Below are 6,364 nucleotides of genomic sequence, written 5' to 3'. Positions count from 1 at the left end.
GCAGAAGATATGAAAAGACACTTCTCTGAAGAAGACATACAAATGGCCAACAGACGCATGAAAAAATGTTCATCATCATTAGCCATCAGGGAAATCTAAATCAAAACCACACTGAGATACCACCTTACACCAGTTAGAATGGCAAAAAATGGACAGGGAAAGAAACAATAAATGTTGGTGAGGTTGTGGAGAAAGGGGAACCCTCTTACACTGTTGGTGGGAATGCAAGTTGGCACAGCCACTTTGGAAAACAGTGTGGAGGTGCCTCAAAAATTTAAAAATAGAGCTACCCTATGACCCAGCAATTGCACTCCTGGGTATTTACCCCAAAGACACAGATGTAGTGAAAAGAAGGGCCATATGTACCCCAATGTTCATAGCAGCAATGTCTGCAATAGCCAAACTGTGGAAAGAGCCGAGATGCCCTTCAACAGATGAATGGATAAAGAAGATGTGGCCCATATATACAATGGAGTATTACTCAGCCATCATAAAGGATGAATACCCAACTTTTACATCAACATGGATGGGACTGGAGGAGATTATGCTAAGTGAAATAAGTCAAGCAGAGAGTCAATTATCATATGGTTTCACTTATTTGTGGAACATAAGGAATAGCATGGAGGACATTGGGAGAAGGAAGGGAAAAATGAAGGGGGGGAATCGGAGGGGGAGACAAACCATGAGAGACTATGGACCTGAGAAACAAACTGAGGGTTCTAGAGGGGAGGGGCGTGGGGGATTGGTTAGCCCGGTGATGGGTATTAAGGAGGGCACGTACTGCATGGAGCACTGGGTGTTATACGCAAACAATGGATCGTGGATCACCACATCAAAAACCAGTGATGTATTGTATGGTGACTAACATAATATAATAAAGTTGAAACAAACAAAAAAACAACCAAAAAAGAAAAAAGAAAAGAAAGAAAGGCATTCTCAAAAACATAGTATTTAAATAACATATTTGGGTTTTGCTTTCAAACATTTCAGCAAGAAAAACGGGGTTGCGGGTCAGACGAAGCAAGTGCGGCAGCGGTGAGTGCATGCGGGCTCCTTAGTCTTCTCTCAACTTTTGTGTAGGCTTCATTTTTTCATAACGACTGTTTCAATGTTTGACAAAAGAGCAGCCCGTCATTTACCTCGTGTTTTTGGCTGATATTTAAAAGTGACTTTTTCATCTAGCTCTGGCACAGAAGTCCCGCGCGCCCCGGGAGGAGCCCCAGCCGGACCGCAGCCGGTCGCCGTGCTGACGCGCTCACGCTGCGACCCCCGCGCCCCGCGCGCCTCGGGAACTCGCGCGAACTCCCGGGACGCCCGCGCGAGAGGCCCGGGGGAATTTCCGGGGAAGTCCCGACCAGCGAGTGGCCGCGTTTCCTAGAAAGTCACCGGAAGTGGGTGGGGAGGACTAGGAAGTGGAGCTGGCACGGATTTCCCGGTGTCTGGTCTCCTGGGGCGAGTCGGGCGGGAAGGGCCGCGCCTCCAGCCCGCGCGCGGTGGGAGCGCGGCCGCGGGCTCCCGGGCTACGGCCGGTACCCCCGGGTCGCGGCGGGAGGGGCGGGCTTCGCCGCCAGACGGGGCTCTCCCGCAGGGTTCTGGCTCCCTGTTCCTTCCCCGCATTTATTGTCCTCCCAGCGTCCGTGCACGCAGTCATTCCTGAGCCGCGGGGGCAGGCGCTGTGTTAGGCGTTGCAAGTCTAGCTGCGAACCTGTGGCCAGAAATCCCTGCCCTCGGGAGCCCGCCCTGTTCAGTGAGGGAGAGACCGACCCTACGTAACGACGCAGAGCCGGTGACTTACCGGGCTGGGAAGTGGGCGGTGCTGCTGGAGAAAACAGGAAAGGTGAAGCCAGGTAGGCATCGGGATCGGAAGGAGCGAGCAGGTGGCAGCGTTAGAAGGGCGCCTAGAGCAGATCTTGGGAAGATGACAGACAAGCACACACTTGGAAGCGAGCTCGTGTGCCCTGAGAATTGCTGGAGGTGGAGGGACGGCCGGTGCAAAAGCCCTAAGGTGGAAGAGAAAGGTCTGCGTGAGTGAGCACGGTCGGACGAGGAGGAGCACAGTGGGAGCGGTACTCGGCACGTCTGTAGACTTCATGCCGCCGTAAGACCGGCTTTTATTCTGAGTACGTGAGAGAGGTGGTCAGAAGGAACGGGCACATGTGTACGCACTGTTCCGAGTAAGCTGGAGCCGGGGAGGCTTTAAGCAGAGATGAAATAACCCAGTTTAGGTTTCAAGCACACCACTCTGACCGTTGTATTGATAAGAGGTGGAAGGGAAGGATAGACGCAGGGAGACCAGTTAGTAAGAATGGGGAGCAAGGCGCGCGATGGCGGCCTGGACCAGGATGGTAGCTGTGGAGGTCATGTTCCAGATACATAACATTCTCAGTTTGTCTTCCTGTGCTCCCTCTCTTCCCACAGATAATCCCCAGTGATTGCTTCTTTTTGCTGTGTTCACGGTCCTCTCTCCCCTTTTCATGGAATATTCAGGAAAACAAGGTGTGAGACCACAGCTAGCTCAATAGTGCTGATGAACCCCAAATCCAGGGCATTGTGTGACACATCAGGCCAAACAGCAGCTGCCCTGTGAGTCATCAGGGGCCCTTTGGCTGGCACCCCCCGGGCCACTTCCAAACTTGTTGTCTGGGCAAAGCCAGAACTGACTCTGGGAGTTTGACCCAAGCAGCAGGGAAGAATCTGGACTGCGGTGGAAGACTAAAGAAAGCTGGGTAAAAAGATGTGGCAGGTAAGGAAAGGAGGGTCTGCAACGTGTCCCAAGGAGGAGGAAGAAGCGAGTACAGAAAAGGAAAGCAGTGGGGGCCATGGTGGAAGTTTCCTGCTTCAAAATATTATTTTTCCTGGATGGCTTCGTGACCATGAGAACTTTCCAGTGACAGAGAGGGAGACTTTTCTGTTTCTCATAAGGTGTATCAGGGACTGAGTCCCTGAATTTCTTTCCCCTCTTGGTATGTCTGGGAGTCGATTTCCACGGACAAAGCTTTATAGTTTATAGTTGGTTAGAGCTTGTTTTCCTCCTGTCTATAACCTCCCTGAGTTTTTCTGTGCCTCGTAATAGGTAGTGGTGTCACATGAGAGTCCAGGCCCACCACGCCAGCTGCCTGGGACCCCTGATGCTGAGCTCCTGCAGGAAAGAGGTGAGGCGCACAGGGTATTGTGCCAAGAGGGGTGGAGGGAGGCAGGGAGGAGATGCTTCCTGGGGCTTGGGAAGCCCCTCATTATTGAGCATTTATTGGAAGTCTATTCAAGGCTTGGATCAGTATTGAGAGGAACTAAATTATTCAGTTTCTGCCCTCATCTTACACCAAATTTGGAAAAAATAATCAGACTTACAAGAAAAAATTCTACAAAGCAACTTATCAAAGAAATTGCATTCCATCACTTATTATATGTACAACTTGACATGATAAATAACATATATGTGTACATAAAACCTGTGGTATCATTCAGTAACTCCTACCCCACCAGTTTTGCCAACATGTCCATGTTGAATGTATGTAATTTCACTTCTGTAGACCTTTCTGGAACCCTGAGATTTTAAAAGTATAAAATGAGTCCCTGAGAAACAGAAGATAAAACAGCGGCAAAGAAGGAGCAAAGGTTTTGTCGTGAAGCTTTGGGAAAAATAAAGGTAGATGGAGAAATGTGAGGCTGGGCTTTAGAAGTGCTGAGTGATGACGTGTGTGAAGAGCAAAGTGGACAAGACTGGAGAAGTGGCAGGGCACCTGGGTGGCTCAGTCGTTAGGCGTCTGCCTTCGGCTCAGGTCATGATCCCAGGGTCCTGGGATCGAGCCCCACATCGGGCTCCCTGCTCAGCGGGAAGCCTGCTTCTCCCTCTCCTACTCCCCCTGCTTGTGTTCCCTCTCTCGCTGTCTCTCTCAGTTGAAATAAATAAAATCTTAAAAAAAAAAAAAAAAGACTGGAGAAGTGGCTGATAGAGGTAAAACCCAGGAGACAGCATTCAGCAGTTCCGTAGTTCCAAAGGCAGACCCTGAAAGGCAGACTTTTGGACAGAGGACTAGGCACCTGGGCACCCCAAAAGTAGGCTTTTAGTATATATTATCTACAAAGAAGAAAAGAGTATATTATTGGAATTTCCAAAGGAGAAATCCTGAAATTTCAACTGTATAAGGAATCATAAATGAAAATTAATAATATAGAACATATTTGAGGTAGAAGATGATCGACACTGCTTAACTTGGGTGTTTAATTTCATTTTTTTAAATATAAAATTATACACACTCTTATGGTTCACATCTGACCTGCATCTCCTGGTCCTCTTTTTCATAAGACCTTAAATTCTCTTCCCATTGGTGATTTTCAGGACCATAAAGTTCATAGTTATCTAACGAAATATAAATGAGTGAACCTCATCCTAGATAATATCTGTACACTGCTTTAACAAACAGTTACTGGCTGAATGTTTGTGTCCCCTCAAAATTCACATGTTGAAGCTCTAACCCCCATTGTGATGATATTTAGAGGTGGGGCCTTTGGGAAGTAATTTGGTTTAGAGAAAGACATAAGGTGGGGCCACATGAAGAGATTAGTGTCCTTATTAGAGCTGTCTGCATCCCCCACATGAGGACAGGATGGCAAGCCGGGCAAGGCTCATGCCAGAACCTGGATCTCCGACTTCCAGCCTCCAGAACCGTGAGAAATAGGTTTCCAGTGTGTGAGCCGCCCAGGCTGTGGTATTTTGTTATGGCAGCCTGAGTTGGCAAAGGTAGTTTGGTGCCGTTTGAGTACATAGCCTGTTCTCCCAAGTTCATGGTTTTTGTTGTTGTTGTTGTTGTTGTTTTTAAGATTTTATTTATTTATTTGACAGAGAGAGACAGCGAGAGAGGGAACACAAGCAGGGGGAGTGGCAGAGGGAGAAGCAGGCTTCCCGCAGAGCGGGGAGCCCGATGCGGGGCTCGATCCCAGGACCCTGGGATCATGACCCTAGCCGAAGGCAGACGCTCAACGACTGAGCCACCCAGGCGCCCCTCCCAAGTTCATGTTTAACTTGAGGGCAGAAACTGACCTTTCAAAATCTGAAGCTAAAAACTAAAGCCTAAGAATCACTGTGGTGACCAGGGATTGAGGAGGGAGAAATAGCAAGTTGTGTAATGGGTATAGAGTTTCAGTTTTGCAGGATGAAAAAGTTCTGGAGATTACACAACATTGTGAGTATTTTTAACACTGCTGAACTGTGCACTTAAAAATGGTTAAGACGGTAAATTTTGTTACATATTTTTTTCCACAATTCAAAAAAATTCTTAGTGTGATGAGCACTTTTAAAAAAAAAGAAGAAGAACCGCTGTGAGTTAACAAAACTTTCCCAGTCTGTGAAGAGGGTATAGTAAAAATCCAACTGGGATATATCTGGAGGGGAGTTTGGGTTAAATAGGGGTATGTTTTGTCAAAACTCACCCAATAGTACACTTAAGACTTGTTTATTTTACTGTAGTAAATTTTACCTCAACAAGAACGTAAACAAATACTGAACTGTAGTTCATGATATGTACCATAAGGTGTTTTGGGGTGTAGTATGCTGATATCTTCGATTACTTTGAAATGCAGCAAAAAATAAAGTGAATTAATAGAGGGCTAGTTAGATGGACAGATATGCAATAGAGCACATATTATGAACGTTAAAGTGAGTATGTGGATGTTTACTAAACCTTTCAGCTTTTCTCTATATTTGAAAATGTTCATGATAAAGTGTGGATTGGAAAAAAAAAAAACCGTTGGGAGGTTTATGTTTTTGACGTCACAAGGAGCAGAGCAGACCGAGCATCTGCTGTGAGCTGTGCGCAGGCCAGGTGGCTGTGGGACTGTGTGCGACAAAGAATTACCGAGCGCGTGGGCCTGTAGAGTGAGACGCGGAGTGACAGAGTGGGGCCCACGAGGACTAAAACACAGTCCGGGTCTTGGTCAGAAGCCGAGAGTAGCCTAAACTGAAGAAGAATCGTGGGGAGTTTCTCTGGGAAGAAACCAGTCTGCTCCTAAATTGAAGTTTTGGTAAAATTGGAATGAAATTTTGGGGACCTGAGGCCACAGGGTAATCCTTGGGTCTTACCAACTGGTGACTAACCCCACTGGTATCTTCTGAAAGAAATTGTTCAGACTCTGATTTGGGATGTGCTGATGAACTTTCTAGAAAGGTTAGTTGCCGCAAACACTGCAGCTGGAGGAAGGTTGGGCTGGCCCACTAGGAAGGAATTAGGGCCGCGTTAACTAGCAGTGTGTGCTGTACTACCCAGGTGTGGGGAGGGTGGTTTAGTGCTCGGGAATTAATAGGAGAGACTCAGAATCGCAGAACAGGAAAGAAAACAGGAAAGAAAATTTTCTAAGAAACTAACTG

The 6,364-nt window shown here is 47.4% G+C and overlaps 1 long non-coding RNA gene across 1 annotated transcript; it reads left to right on the top strand.

Moving 5' to 3' along the window:
• The first annotated feature begins 1,413 nt into the window (after nucleotides 1–1,413).
• LOC116629625 lies at nucleotides 1,414–3,729 on the top strand. The gene is made up of 3 exons (XR_004298797.1): nucleotides 1,414–1,847; nucleotides 2,419–2,743; nucleotides 3,074–3,729. It is a non-coding gene; the product is annotated as an uncharacterized LOC116629625 (long non-coding RNA).
• The last annotated feature ends 2,635 nt before the right edge of the window (nucleotides 3,730–6,364 follow it).

This window comes from Phoca vitulina, unplaced genomic scaffold (assembly GCF_004348235.1).
Source record: "Phoca vitulina isolate PV1807 unplaced genomic scaffold, GSC_HSeal_1.0 scaffold1825, whole genome shotgun sequence".
In the NCBI taxonomy this organism is placed as follows: Eukaryota; Metazoa; Chordata; class Mammalia; order Carnivora; family Phocidae; genus Phoca; species Phoca vitulina.
The sequence above is the reverse complement of the archived record's forward strand: the minus strand, read 5'-3'. Positions and strand labels throughout refer to the sequence as shown.